Consider the following 15898-nt stretch of genomic DNA (forward strand, 5'->3'; position numbering starts at 1 on the left):
TAAACAATACGCAGCCAGTGGCGCGGTCTGAGGACAAGATTAATAAAATTATCAATTCGAACACCATAATGTATAATACTACCAAATTTCATAGATATACATTCAGCATTTTCATGCAATTTTCAAAACAAAAGTCTATGGAAAATGCATGGGTGTAAAAATGCATTTTGGGACCCCCCTTTTATCTGTGCACTCCCTCGATCAATCACCACAAACGTTCCATACTCCGCCGAAGTAGAAATGGCTTTAGGTCTGGAAAGTTTAGTAGCGATTTGTCAAATGGGGACAAAGTTATTAGTGAGCAAAAGTCTGAGGAATTCCTAAGCCAGTGAATCCTAATTATAACTGCAGAGTGGCTGATGACACTCTGCAATATTACACAGCACAGTGGCAGTCGCAGAGTAATGTAGAGTTCCCATAGAAAGAACATTTGTTTGTTTTACTAGTAACTTTGGTTGTGTTCGTCTAATCTTCACACAATTTTCTAGAAACAAGTTCATCGATCTCACCTCCTTCCTGGAAAATTTAATTGTGGTTTTTATGTTGTTTAAAATTGTATTGTTTTGTAAGATACATTTTCCATATTTTGTTGATATTTATACATAAAACAGTACTTGAGAATGGGCCAAACAAAAATATACTGCCAACTACTGTTAACCCTAGAAGAAATAGGACAAGCCTTTTTCAATAATTACTCTGAACTTTACAATGAAAAGTGGACACAAGAACACAAACAAGATGAATAGGAAATAAATTCCCAGAAGTTCTACAGGAAATACTTGAATCACTAAAGGAACCCATATAATCTGCAGAAGCTATGGAAACTATTAAAAAGCAGAAAACAACAAAGTTTCATGACCAGATGAATTAATAGTATCTTTTTATGAAGCAAAGAACGATATATTGAAAGACCCACTGGAAAAAGTATTTATCTATTTTTTAGCCTCAGATGAGGTGACCAAAACTATGATTTAATCAAAAAATGTATTGATATTGAAACATAATTTGGACTGGAAGCCCTGTAGTTCATATTGACCTATCACTGTTGTCAAAATTTACAAAAGAATAATAACAACCTGCCTCAGGAATGTGTGGCCACAGTTGATGAAACAATTACCTTGCGGATTCATTCAAACAGACTGTGGGCAATATCCCCCTGTCTTAAATTTTATTGATGCCTCTTACAGAGAAACATCAAATATGCTTTTTCTTTTGCCAGAATCAATTTGACATTTCTCTAAAAATATGTCAAAGAGAACAACACTAAGGGGCCAGTTAAGAGTCTGGTGGTCCACGTACTACCAGACTTATAGGGGTGCAACAGAGGAGGTCTCCTGACCACCCTATTATGATTAGGGAGATAAGACCATCATTGCCCCATTGCAGCCACCAGGGAACTGCTCTCTAGTGATGTAATATTTGAATTCATAAGCAGTGCATTGTGTGGCGTAAGTTATAGTTAGCTCTGGTAACTATAACTGCTGAATTTCTCTGGTTTTGTACAAGTCAAATCTGAGACTAACTTTGACATCCCTGTAACCTTTGTTTCTTTCAGTGAATTTCTAAGGTTTTTTAATTCTATTTCCTAACCTAAATGTCCCTATTGCCTTTGGTTTTTTCAGTGAAGTTCTACTTTTTAGTATTTTTTATTTCCCAACCATAATATCCGTGTAACCTTTGTTTTTTTAAGTAAATTTCTAAGGATTCAATTTTATTTTCTAACTGTAACATGTAACCTTTAGAGTGAGTGTGTGACTGAGTGCATGCGTGTCTTAGTGGGTGTGTCAGTGAGTGCATGAGTGTCTCAATGTGTGTGAGTGGGTGGCTGAGTGGGCCTGGGAGTGGCTGCATAAGTATCTCACTGAGTGTGAGAGTGGGTGCATGAGTGTCTGAGTGGGTCTCTAAGTGAATTCATGAGTGTCTGGGTGGGTTCATGATTGTCTGAGTGGGTGTGAGAATGCCTGAGTGAGTTTGTGAGTGCCTCCATGTATGTGTCAGTCTGTGAGTTAGTGCATGAGTGTCTTAGTGTGTCTGTGAATGGGTGTGTGACTGTCTCACTGGGTGTGTGAATGGGTGCATGAGTGTCTCAGTTGGTCTGTAAGAGGGTGCATGACTCTCTGATTGGGTCTGTGAGTGGGTGTGTGAGTGTCTCAGTGGGTCTGTGAGTGGGTACATTAGACTGAGTTGGTTGGTGAGTGGGTGTGTGAGTGGATTTGTGAGTGGGTGTATGAGTGTCTCATTAGCTCCGTTATTGGGTGTACAAGTGTCTCAGTTGGTCTGTGAGTGAGTGCATAAGACTCTGAGTAGGTCTATGATTGAGTACATGAGCCTCTGAGTGGGTCTGTGAGTGGGTGTGTGAGTCTTGTAGGGGATCTGTGAGTGGGTGTTAGTCTCTGAGTGGACCTGTGAGTGGGTGCATGAGTGTCTCAGTATGTCTGTGAGTGGGTACATAAGTGTCACAGCACAAATACGAATAACAAAACAAGCTCAGGCACCCAAGTGTGATTAGGAAAAAGCCCCCAGGTGCGCTAGGTCCTGGAACATGTCCATTTATTTTAAAATTAAAGGAGGGGGTGCACAGGGCCCCCCTCCATGGGCATTTATATGCTCCGGGGACCACTACCTCCCTGGGGCTTATGTTTATATGAATGTGGGGAAGGCATGCAGACCCCATGGGCCCCGGGAACCACCTCTTCCCAGGGCTTTTATTTTAAAAAATTTGAGGAGGCCACACGGACCCCCCTGAACCTGGGGACCACCACCTCCCCAGTGTCAAATACATTCATTAAGGTGGAAGGGAGGCCGTGCGGCCACCCTTCCTTGTCCACATAGGGCCCGGTCCCCATTTTCCAGGTTCTGGCCATTACTCAATGGGGAGGGGAGTCATGCAGCTCTCCTCCCCAGGCCTATTTTGGCCTCGGGGATCCCACTCCCAAGACCCAGCCTTTAAAAATATATATTTTAAATGGGTGAGGGGGAACATGCTGATTTTGTCGCCAGGGACCACATCCCCCAGGGCCCGGCCATTAACAAATTGAGAAGGGGCAGCGCTTTACCCCTCCCCAGACTGATTAAATCCCCGGGGACCCCATCTCCGGGGCTTGGCCTATAAATATACATATTTGTAATAAGGGAGAGGGGCTTTGTGGCCCCCCCGGGCCGATTTCAGACTCACATACCTCATCCTTCTGGCCCAGCCATGTCTCCTGTGTGCCTCCAGGGTTCTCAGTGTGCAAGCCTAAGGCCCTTGTGGTCCCAGCCAGTTCCAGCCTCCTGCAGGAGCCAGCATTGCTGCCGCAAGCAGGTAGGTGCTTAAACATGCAGCTCCCTGCTTGCAGCAGCAATGTTTTCATATGTTTCCCTGCATGCATATTTGCCTACAGGGAAACAGATGAAAACACTTCTGGTTACAGAAAGTGGAGTTATGTTTGCTTTTGCTTGGTGGGAGATATTAGCTACCACCAAGCACAGCTAACAGCTTCCTCTCAAGGGATTGTTACTTCGGCAGGTAGCAGGAGCTGGTCCTGAGGGGTTGCAGTCCCAAGAGCCATCCGTGGCTCCACGAGGAGGGCCTTGTGGCCCCCTCCATTGTAGTATTTAGCCCTGGGAGGTGATGGCCCCATAACCCCCACATTAATTTTTTTCAGCTGGTGGTAGTCACCAGGGCTGTGACTGGAGCCGTCTGGGCTCCTGAATTCTTTTAGCGTTATATGCCCCGGAAAGGTGGCAGTCCCTGGGGCTGCGGGGGGTCCATGCAGGCCTCCCCATACTTTATTTAAACAGATTTTCCCTGGGGAGGTGATGGTCCCTGGGGTGAGGATGGGGCTTGTGGATGGGCCTTGTGGGCCTGCCCCATACAAGTTCCCTGGGAAGGTGGCGGTCCCTGGGGATGCTTGGGGGCTGATTGGGGAACCTTGCATTCATTTATACAGATTTGCACAGGGTAGATGGAGGTCCCCAGTGCTTTCATAAGCCCTAAGAGGAGGGCACATGTCCCCCTTTCATGTTTATATGTCAAGCCCCCCAGACCTGACCCACCCAGGGTCTATAATAAAATCAAGCGCGAGAGACCGCACTTGATTTTATTAATTGTTTTTTTTTGTCCTAGCAAGGTCCCTCTGGGATCCCCTCTAGAGAATTAAGGACCCTGCCCCTTCTCTTTTTTTAAAGATGAGTGCCAACACCTCCTGCATGAAGTGTTGGCAGTTGTTCACATTTCCGCTTCCCTATATGTGCAAATTAACATTCCTTTGAATATCCTAAAAACTGCTGAATCGATTTAAATCAAATAACAAAAATGGTTCTTTCGGAAACAAGAACTATCTTTTGGACAAATTTGGTGTTCTTTCGTCCAGTGGTTCGGGCTGCAGTTGTATCTAAAAATCTCTATGGAAATTAACAATATAAACAACAAATTTAACCCCTTCCCCGCTCATGACGGAACCACTCCGTCATGAGCCACGGTTGCGCTGTGCTCATGACGGAGTGGTTCCGTCATGCCGCGGCCGTTGGCGGCCGCTCCTCCCACACGGCACTAATTCCCCGCCTGTGCGGGCGATTAGCGCCGTGGGCGGAGTCATGACGGAACCACTCCGTCATGAGCACAGCTCAACCGTGACTCATGACGGAGTGGCTCCGTCATGAGCACAGCTCCACCGCGCTGCCCCCAAACCCCCCCCAGCGCTGCGGCGGAATTCCTGCCGCAGCCAAGGGGTTAAAAGAGGAAATGTTTGTAAAACATAATAGTGTCTTGTATGTGAATATTTGTAGCCATAGCAAGTTGTAAATGAAAAAATGAGCGAGGAAATTGTTTGTTAGTGAATGCATATTACAATGAGTTTTGCATATTTGGTTGAGCCAGTGTAATTCTAGTTGTCTCAAAATGGTGTTTTGGTGACAGCGTTTAAGTTTACAATTCATAATTTGACTCAACACTGTCCAGCTACCCTGATGCTGTTACCAAAGTAGTAGCTCAGATAAAAAATTAAGCCACTAGTTGGTCATGCCAACCCATTTGGAAATTATCATCTTTTGCGTGGTGTACACCTCAGAGTTTTGGCTTGACAAATGTTTTTGTCTGTAGAACTTTTGCACTTTACTCCTGCTAACTAGAGGTAAAGTGTCTGTGCCCCCCTTTTCAAATTGATAAAATTGGCATACCCCAAATTGGTATATTTAATTTAACTATACATGCCTATGAAATTGTAACAAGCATTCCAGGGGCCTGTATATATCACAAGTGGAATATAACACCCAGGAAGCCCTCCACTGCAGTGAAAGTGCAAACATGATTGCAGGCCTACCATTTGTGGCCTGGCTGTGCAGTTCTAAAACTGCAAATTTGACTTTTCGAAATAATCTCTTTTAACGGGCCTAAACTTTCCTTTGAAATATGAATGTCAATCCTAGGTAGGCCTTAATGCTCGTAAGGCAGTGTGCGTGGTATTTATGTAAGTTGGTTCACGGACAAAATATCAACCCCCAAAATATCCCCGTACAAAAATATGGGGAAAAAAATATCATTGTCACTAATATCGTTGTATAACATATTGTTAAAAAAAAAATAGAGAGATTTAAGGAGTAAACATTAAATATATTAAATAATAACATTAATGTAATAAAAATAAAATATATGTTATTTTTTTTTTAAAAACACACATATATTAATATATATTTATTTATTTACATAAATCTAATTAAGAAATATTATTAAACACATGTTTTTAATGTATACTATAATGTAATAATTGTTTTCATTTAACAATATAAAATATATCTATATATATATATATATATATATATTTATCCAATAACAAAAAATATTTACAAAAAACCATTTTAAATACAAATAAAAAATTAAACATAATAAAAAGGTATGATTTCCTAAAAATATATTACATATTAAAAACATCTGACTGCCACACAAGCCCCCGTAAAGAAATAGAAGTCTGCCACCGCAACATGTGCGGTCGCATCGTAATAATGTGGTCAGGACCGCCGAATGGAGGTCGGTCGATCGCAATTCCACAGCGATGTCGGTTGGAGGCAACTCCGACCAACATCGTAATGAGGCCCAAAGTAACTTGAACAAAATAAAATTATTTCAAAAACATACTAAATAAAAAAACATATACACATGTTAATATGAAAAAAATCAATATTTTTAAACATAAAATAAATATTTATTACAATGTTTAACAAAAATAATAGCAACAAACATTGCTATAATTAAAATACAAAACTATATTCTCAATTTAATTTTAACCAATAAATACAATGTCATATGCATTTAAAAAGCACAACTCATGTGACACATAAAATAATAAATAGCATATTTATAAAACACTGATGAACTATGTTTAATTTATTATTACTTAAATAATGTTCTACCCTATATTTCTACAAAGTACACAAGACATAACTAAAATTAAATCTATAAACAGTATGTCAGGAATCAGACTCATGTGGTGTCAGCGGTGCACCATATATGGCAAAAACCAAAGAGACAGCGGATTCTTGTGAAGCCGCAAGTGGTGAACTTATATCGAGACTTATAATGTTCTATGTGCAGTTGGACCTTTCAAGATGGCCGCGGCTCTTGCCGTCATTTGCTGTACATCTTTGACTTGACGGTTGGGCGCGCGGCAATCTGCGCACTTCAATCGAGATATCCTGAGAGAAGCTAGTGTTTTCTGTGTGCTCCAGAATCCTGAGGAGAACTGTTCTAGAACTTGAAAGAGAGATTTTAGGAATAATCCACAGAGCCGAATCAACCGCTATTAGCCGAATAGTCAAGTTTAGCGGTTTTTGGTTACCCAAGTTTCAGTCAAGAAAGTTACTGAGAATTCTTCTGGCTGGAATCTTCGTTTGTTCATCTGAGAAGGAAGCTGTTTACCGGAGTGTCAGAGTATCGGATTTCCCTGTGAACTAAAAGAAACCAAGACTGAGCCAACGACTAAAGTCAGTGAGTGCGCATCTGCGCCAAACCTCCAATTTCCTCTCCCTCCCTTGGCGACCTTTCCTTTTCCTTTCCTCCCTATTTTACCTTTCCCTGTACCTTTTTGCGCGCATCTTTTGTTAAGGAAGTTGTTGAACCTACCCAGACTTTCTTCACTACAGAACCTGCAAGAAAGGAGAGTGTTTCGTTAATTCATTATTTATGTACATATCAAATTCTTTGTCAGAAGATGGAACTGATTTCTTAAGCCTGCAAATGTGCGAGTCCGTATAACTAAAAGATTACAAAGAATATAATTATATAGAAGAGTAGCAAGCCTGTAGGAGTAAAAGGTAGGAGCAGAGGAATCTAAAAGTCATTAGGAAGATTAGGAGAGTAGGATGTTCTTGTAATCCCCTCTTCACCTCTGTGCATTAGGTGTACCTCGTTAAGATGTGCCAGTGAAGAACCATACACTACAGAAGACTCAGCAGAGAAGGCAGAATCACCACCCAGAGGTTATACACCATCCTGAGGCAGTCTCTTCTCTTCTCTTCCACTTCCCCTTTCCCCCGTGCTAGTGCCGTTACCCTTGCTTGGTGGCTGCACTGATGCAGGGGCATTGGGAGTAATCGTCACTTCTGCTTCTGTGGAACTTGAGGTACCTTCTGACAGATTGAAGTGCCCACGAAGTAATTTCCACCCAAGCGGAATGGCGGAAGGCTTTAGTTTAAAATCCTTAGGGGAGATGTTGGAGGCCATTCAAAGGGATTTAGGAGCGGTAAGGGAGGAAACGGTTTTGCTAACTCGAAGAGTAGATGGGTTAGCATCGGGAGCCACTCCGGTAGCTCAGACCTCTTCCCCCAATTTGTCTTCTGAGTCCAACCCCAGGACTGTTGCACAAGTGGTCCATTCTGTTTCCCACTAATTCCATTAGCTTCTCCTGAAAGGTATTCTGGGGATGCACAGAAAGCGCAATTATTCTTGACACAATGTTCCCTCCATTTCATGTGTCGACCAGCGTTATTCCCTGACGCACAATCCAAGGTTGCGTTTATTCTCTCTTATCTGAGTGGGGATGCGGCTAACTGGGCAATGCCATTGGTGTCCAAAGATTCCCCATTTTTGTATGACCTGGAGCGTTTTAAGGCCGAATTTTTGAGGATTTTTGACAGAAGAAAGATCTCTCAAGTCACGGACAATGAACTCTTAGAACTTCGTCAAGGAAGTAAGGATTTAGTAACTTATTTAACCCAGTTTAATAAGTTGATTGTGGAAACGGAGTGGCCAGAAGAGAAACGAGCGGCTCTCTTCTATAGAGGATTGCGAGAAGAAATCAAAGACACATTAGCTCAAATTCCTAACCGTCCTACAGAATTATCAGCTTTAGTGGATCTGGCTTTAGAAATCGATTTTCGTTGGACAGAACGAAAAGGTGAAAGAAGAAAAGAATTTCGTTTCCAACCTCCTAGATTTGATCGAAGTCGACAAGAAATCAATAAGACGTCTCCTTCGGATGTGGAACCAATGCAAATTGGGATGGTGAGGGGCCCTCTGAGTAAAGAAGAGAAGGAACAACGAAGGCAGAAAAGACTGTGTATGTATTGTGGAAATTCAGGACACTTTGTAAAAGAGTGTCCGAAAAGGCCTAAAACTTTGGTGAAGGGAAACGAGCAACACCACCAGTAGAGGGGAGCACACTGGTGGTGTCAGAAGAAAAGATGGCTCCGAATTCCCATTATGTGATGAACACTTTACAAACCATGACACCTCATTTGATTTTGCATATGACTATTCAGTTTCGGGAACAAGAAATTTCTGGGGTGGCCATTATGCTCGACTCTGGAGCCACCGGAAACTTCTGCGACATAAAATATGCACAAAGAATGGGAATAAAAGGCATCAGTAAAGAGAGAAGTGAATTGGTTCGGGCAGTAGATGGAACTAATCTCTCCTCAGGGCCCTTCACTCAGCACACTGAACCTTTGAAGTTGATTCAAGCAGATGGCCATAGTGAAACCATTCAATTTAATCTTATTGATGCACCTCAATTTCAGATGATTTTGGGGCTTCCATGGCTCACTATCCATAATCCTACTATAGACTGGGAAAACCGAACAGTATTCATGAATTCCCAATATTGTCTAGAACATTGTTACCATGATTCTGAGGGAGATATTGAACCCTCACAAGCAACCTTGTTATCTGGCGGAGGAGAATCAATTTGTATTATCAGTACTACAGAAATTCCCCCAGAGTACCAAGAGTTTAAAGAAGTCTTTTGTGAAAAAGATGCAGAAAAATTACCTCCACATCGTCCATACGATTGTACCATCGAATTGGAACCGGGAGCGGTTCTGCCTTGTTCAAGGATCTACGCCCTAACTGAAGGTGAAAATCGCTATCTCAAGGAGTATTTAGATCGATATTTGGCTAATGGTTTTATTAGGCCTTCACAGTCCCCAGTATCCTCTCCTTTATTCTTCATCCCCAAGAAGGAAGGATCTCTTAGGACTTGCATCGATTATCGTGCCCTCAACCGAGTGACCATCAAGAATCGATACCCGTTACCCTTGATTTCAGTCCTCCTTGATCAAGTAAAGGAAGCTCAAATTTTCACGAAATTAGATTTAAGAGGGGCATACCATCTTATTCGTGTCAAAGAAGGCCATGAGTGGAAAACGGCATTTCGAACTAAATATGGGCTATTTGAATATCAAGTTATGCCGTTTGGCCTTTGTAATGCCCCAGCCGCTTTTCAACATTTTATTAATGATATCATGGGAGATTTGATTGACAAGATTGCAATTGTATATTTGGATGATATTTTGATTTTCTCCAAGATTCCACAAGAACATGCTACCCATGTAAGGAGGGTTTTGGAAAGGCTGCGTTTGCATCAATTGTATGTGAAACTGGAAAAATGTGCTTTCAGTGTGCAAACAGTGGAGTTTCTCGGATTTGTCCTTTCCTCAGCAGGAGTAACCATGGATCCAAAGAAGATTCACTCAGTTATTAATTGGCCCTCTCCAGGAAACGTTAAGGAGATACAGCGATTCTTGGGATTTGCTAATTTTTATCGTCGCTTCATTCAAGGATTCTCACAGAGAATCATTCCTATCACCAAACTTTTGAAGAAAGGCCAGAAATTTCATTGGACTGAAGAGGCTGAGATGGCTTTTGAGTTTCTCAAGAAGAGCTTTACTACTGCTCCCATTTTGCTACATGCAGATCCGGCAGAACCCTTCTTTGTGGAAGCGGATGCTTCAGATTTAGCCATTGGAGGGGTGCTGTCTCAGCGTCACAAGACAACGGGACAGCTTCATCCAGTGGCTTTTCGTTCTAGAAAGCTTACGCCTGCCGAAGTCAATTATACAATTGCCGAGAAGGAATTGTTGGCGGTGAAAGATGCGTTTGAAGAGTGGCGACACTATTTGCTGGGAGCTCGTCATACTGTTACAGTTTATTCTGATCACAAGAATTTACAATTTTTGAAATCTGCTAGAACTTTGACCCCTCGTCTCTTAAGATGGTCTCTCTATTTTGCAGACTTTGATTTTGTGATTACCTACCGCCCAGGAAATAAGAACGGAAAGGCAGATGCGTTGTCCCGAATTCAGACAGAAGTTCAAGAGCCTCCCATGACTCAAAAGACTATCATCCCAGAAACCAAGATCATTTGTACGCTTGATTTGGTTGATTTCAAAGAAGAAGTAAAGAAAAGGTTGTCTCCAGAAGAGATACAGAATTGGGTTCAACAGGATTCTGTACGAGAAATCTTCGAACAGTTACCCTACGTTCAAGGTGCCCTGTATTTACCCACTGCAGAACTTCAGCACAAAGCAATGCAAGCATGCCATGATCAACCTTTGGCTGGACATAAAGGTATTCAAAAGACTCTCGAGCTCATTCAACGATATTTTTGGTGGCCAGAGATTCGGTCCAGTGTCATACAATATGTGGGAACGTGTCCAACCTGTGCCCAAGGAAAGGCCATGAGACAAGCCCCATCAGGCCTTTTGCATCCCTTGCCCACCCCTTCCCAACCTTGGCACACAGTCACCATGGATCTCATAGTGGATCTGCCTCCGAGTCATGGGTATAACACTGTGTTAGTGTTTGTTGACACCTTCACTAAGATGAGCCATTTCATACCTTTAAAAGGGGTTCCTACTGCGAGGGAGTTAGCCAAACTATTCAGTGAGCACATTGTTAAAATTCATGGAGTCCCAAAAATCCTGATTTCAGATAGAGGGTCTCAGTTTGTGTCCCATTTTTGGAGAGCCTTCATGCAAGGGTTGGGAGTAGAGACCAGATTTTCCACCAGTTATCATCCTGAAACAGACGGGCAGACCGAAAGAGTCAACCAAGAGTTGGAACAATATCTGAGAATGTTCCTTCTGGATCAGGAGGGTGAATGGTCTGATTTTTTATGGATGGCAGAGTTTGCATGTAATAATGCAAAAAATGTGTCTACTGGGTTCTCTCCTTTCTTCCTAAATTATGGTAGACATCCAAACCCTTTCATGGGACAGGGAGATATGGGGGTTCCAGCAGTAAGAGACCTCATGCAAGACCTTGTTAACACTCGCAGATCGGCAGAATCCAATTTAGTCAAGGCTAAAGCGAGTTATAAGAAACAGGCAGACAAACATAGAAAAAAGGCTCCAGATTACAGGGTGGGTGATTTGGTGTGGTTATCTACACGTAATCTCCATCTCAAGGGTAATCGGAAATTTCAGCCACGTTTTGTGGGACCTTACCTAATTGAAAAAGTACTAAGCCCTGTAGCGGTAAAATTAAAATTGCCCTCAAATACAGGTATTCATCCAGTTTTCCATGTCTCTCTGATTAAAAGATGCACTCCAAACACGAGAATAGTGAAGCCTCCAGCGCCCCTAGTGATTAATGGACATCCTGAATATGAGGTCAAAGATATCTTAGATTCCAAAAGAACTAGAGTTGGGCTTTACTACTTAGTAGACTGGAAAGGTTATGGACCAGAAGATCGCTCCTGGGAGTTAGCTAAGAACATTCATGCTCCTCGACTCTTAAAAAGATTTCACATTCGATACCCCTCCAAACCTGGGCCGATGAATCGGCCTTTGAGAGGGGGTACTGTCAGGAATCAGACTCATGTGGTGTCAGCGGTGCACCATATATGGCAAAAACCAAAGAGACAGCGGATTCTTGTGAAGCCGCAAGTGGTGAACTTATATCGAGACTTATAATGTTCTATGTGCAGTTGGACCTTTCAAGATGGCCGCGGCTCTTGCCGTCATTTGCTGTACATCTTTGACTTGACGGTTGGGCGCGCGGCAATCTGCGCACTTCAATCGAGATATCCTGAGAGAAGCTAGTGTTTTCTGTGTGCTCCAGAATCCTGAGGAGAACTGTTCTAGAACTTGAAAGAGAGATTTTAGGAATAATCCACAGAGCCGAATCAACCGCTATTAGCCGAATAGTCAAGTTTAGCGGTTTTTGGTTACCCAAGTTTCAGTCAAGAAAGTTACTGAGAATTCTTCTGGCTGGAATCTTCGTTTGTTCATCTGAGAAGGAAGCTGTTTACCGGAGTGTCAGAGTATCGGATTTCCCTGTGAACTAAAAGAAACCAAGACTGAGCCAACGACTAAAGTCAGTGAGTGCGCATCTGCGCCAAACCTCCAATTTCCTCTCCCTCCCTTGGCGACCTTTCCTTTTCCTTTCCTCCCTATTTTACCTTTCCCTGTACCTTTTTGCGCGCATCTTTTGTTAAGGAAGTTGTTGAACCTACCCAGACTTTCTTCACTACAGAACCTGCAAGAAAGGAGAGTGTTTCGTTAATTCATTATTTATGTACATATCAAATTCTTTGTCAGAAGATGGAACTGATTTCTTAAGCCTGCAAATGTGCGAGTCCGTATAACTAAAAGATTACAAAGAATATCATTATATAGAAGAGTAGCAAGCCTGTAGGAGTAAAAGGTAGGAGCAGAGGAATCTAAAAGTCATTAGGAAGATTAGGAGAGTAGGATGTTCTTGTAATCCCCTCTTCACCTCTGTGCATTAGGTGTACCTCGTTAAGATGTGCCAGTGAAGAACCATACACTACAGAAGACTCAGCAGAGAAGGCAGAATCACCACCCAGAGGTTATACACCATCCTGAGGCAGTCTCTTCTCTTCTCTTCCACTTCCCCTTTCCCCCGTGCTAGTGCCGTTACCCTTGCTTGGTGGCTGCACTGATGCAGGGGCATTGGGAGTAATCGTCACTTCTGCTTCTGTGGAACTTGAGGTACCTTCTGACACAGTATTATTTATATACGTTAAATAATTATATATTTATTAAATGATTAATAAGTAACTATTACTAAAATAATTATATTTAATTACATCCCCTCCCTTTAGCCACACAAAACAAACAGCACACATCTAAAATATTAAATATATATATATTCACTGAAAAAACCATGGGTTTCACACACGTTATAGTTAGGAATTAGCATTTAAAAAACCTTAGAAATTCAATGAAAAAACCAAAGGTTTCACACATGTTATAGTTAGCTGGACATTTCACTCGTAAAAAACCATTGAAATTCCCCCGTTATAGTTAGTTCAGCTAACTATAACTCGCGCGCCCGCAATGCACTACTGATGACGTCACATATTACATCACTCATGACATGGTCACTGACATCACTCATGACATCACTGATGACATCTCAAATGACATCACTGATGACATCACTGATGACATCATCCTTGTGATAGAGTGGCAGACCTCCTCTCCCCCTAATATAACCATTGAAACACACATTCAAAAATAGAAACTAAAATGTTCAAAATAATGAACATATCAATATCAGTTACAACAACCTATTCAGTAATTCTAAGAACCACATACACATACAGTAATTCACCAACAGTCCTCTACAGTCACTCATACATGTACTCACTCATCATATGTACTCATACACCTGTACATCCCGTTACACAATGCCACTCATCCATAGAGTAACTCACACACATAGTCACTCATGCTAATAAAGAATCAATCATCCATTTACTTGCATATACAGTTATACACACACCACCACACTTACTTCTACAGAAACTTACATATACTTACTCTTTTAAACAATCACTTATAGAAACACATACTTATTCATACAGGAACTCTTCCAATCTCTCACTCTCACATATACTCACTTATATACACCAATAGTCACATATACTAGTTTAAAACATATGTAGTTACTCATAAAGACACTATTGAGACAGTCATTCACTCACTAACACACCCATGCACACACTCATCCACCCATACAGTCCTGCACACATGCTGTATTCAACACATACAAACAGTGAGTCACTCATTCATGCACCTATGCACTAAGTAATACCCCCCACCGAACCATACAGAAACTCAGACACTCATAGTGATAAAAAACCAACTAATAACCTATATAGACACTCATGTAGCTACTCACCAACCCATGCAGCCACTTATATACAAAGTAAGAAACTGATACAGATATTTAAATATTTAAAGATTACTCAGTAAGCCATGTATTCACTATGATACACTTAAACAGTCAGTTACACAAAAAAAAATCCAAAAAAAAGTATCCATTTAGACACTTATATGCCCATTTATTCTTCCTTTGACCTTGAGATATACATAAATATAAAAAATATATAATTTTCATAAAAACACACAATCACTGGATGATGTCATCAGTGATGTCATCAGTGATGTCATTTGAGATGTCATCAGTGATGTCATGAGTGATGTCAGTGACCATGTCATGAGTGATGTAATATGTGACGTCATCAGTAGTGCATTGCGGGCGCGCGAGTTATAGTTAGCTGAACTAACTATAACGGGGGAATTTCAATGGTTTTTTACGAGTGAAATGTCCAGCTAACTATAACATGTGTGAAACCTTTGGTTTTTTCATTGAATTTCTAAGGTTTTTTAAATGCTAATTCCTAACTATAACGTGTGTGAAACCCATGGTTTTTTCAGTGAATTTCAAAGGTTTTTTAAATGCTAATTTCTAACTATGCCTACAGAGATAGGACATGTGAAGAAAGAAGAAAAAATGCACAGAAAGAAACAAAAGAAGTGCAGAAAGAAGCAACAGAAGTCCTCAAATACGAAGATAAGTGCAGGAAGAAGGATAACGTGCAGAAAGAACAAAAAGAAGAGCAGAAAGAAGCCTTGTTGCAAAATCATTCTGTACCCTCAACTTTTTCAGACGGATACTGGTGGTAACTGAGTCTGACTAACCAGTCCTAGAGCCAGTGCTATGTTAAAAGACACTTAGAATACAGTGAAAACACCTACATACACTAGGGAACATTATGCGTTGGGGTCCCCCTGTGATTAGCATGACCTCCTCTGTAAGCCCCTAGTGTATAATAGGGCATGGGGATTAAAACTACCTCTTAAAACAGGCCACAGGGCGTTTTTGCACACATTAACTCAGGCCCCGTCCCCTCCCTTCACCACTGTGTAAACACGCCCTGTGTCCATTTTTAGTTGGGAGATTAAGTTCATTTGAATCCTGAGGGTCCCTAGGGTCCAACTAGCCCACTAGGTACCTCCAGTAAGTGCCACAGAGCTGCGTTGCAGAGAGGTGTAAAAAGTGGCACGGCCTGGACCACCTCTCTGCAATGCAGCTCAGTGGCGCTTACTGGAAGCACTTGGTGGGCTAGTTAGCCCCCAGGCGCCCTCAGTATTGAAGGGAAATTATATCCCCAATTTAAAACATGCCATAGTGCGTGTTTGCACACGTCACCTCAGGCCCCGTCCCCTCCCTTCACCACTGTGTAAACGCGCCCTGTGGCTGTTCTAAGTTGAGAGTCCCCCTGAATCCTAAGGGTCCCTAGGGTCAAACTAGACCACTAGGTACCTCCAGTAAGCGCCACAGAGCTGCGTTGCAGAGAGGTGTAAAAAGGGGCTTGGCCTCAGAACACCT

The sequence above is a fragment of the Triturus cristatus genome, chromosome 1_2, assembly GCF_964204655.1.
Source record: "Triturus cristatus chromosome 1_2, aTriCri1.1, whole genome shotgun sequence".
In the NCBI taxonomy this organism is placed as follows: Eukaryota; Metazoa; Chordata; class Amphibia; order Caudata; family Salamandridae; genus Triturus; species Triturus cristatus.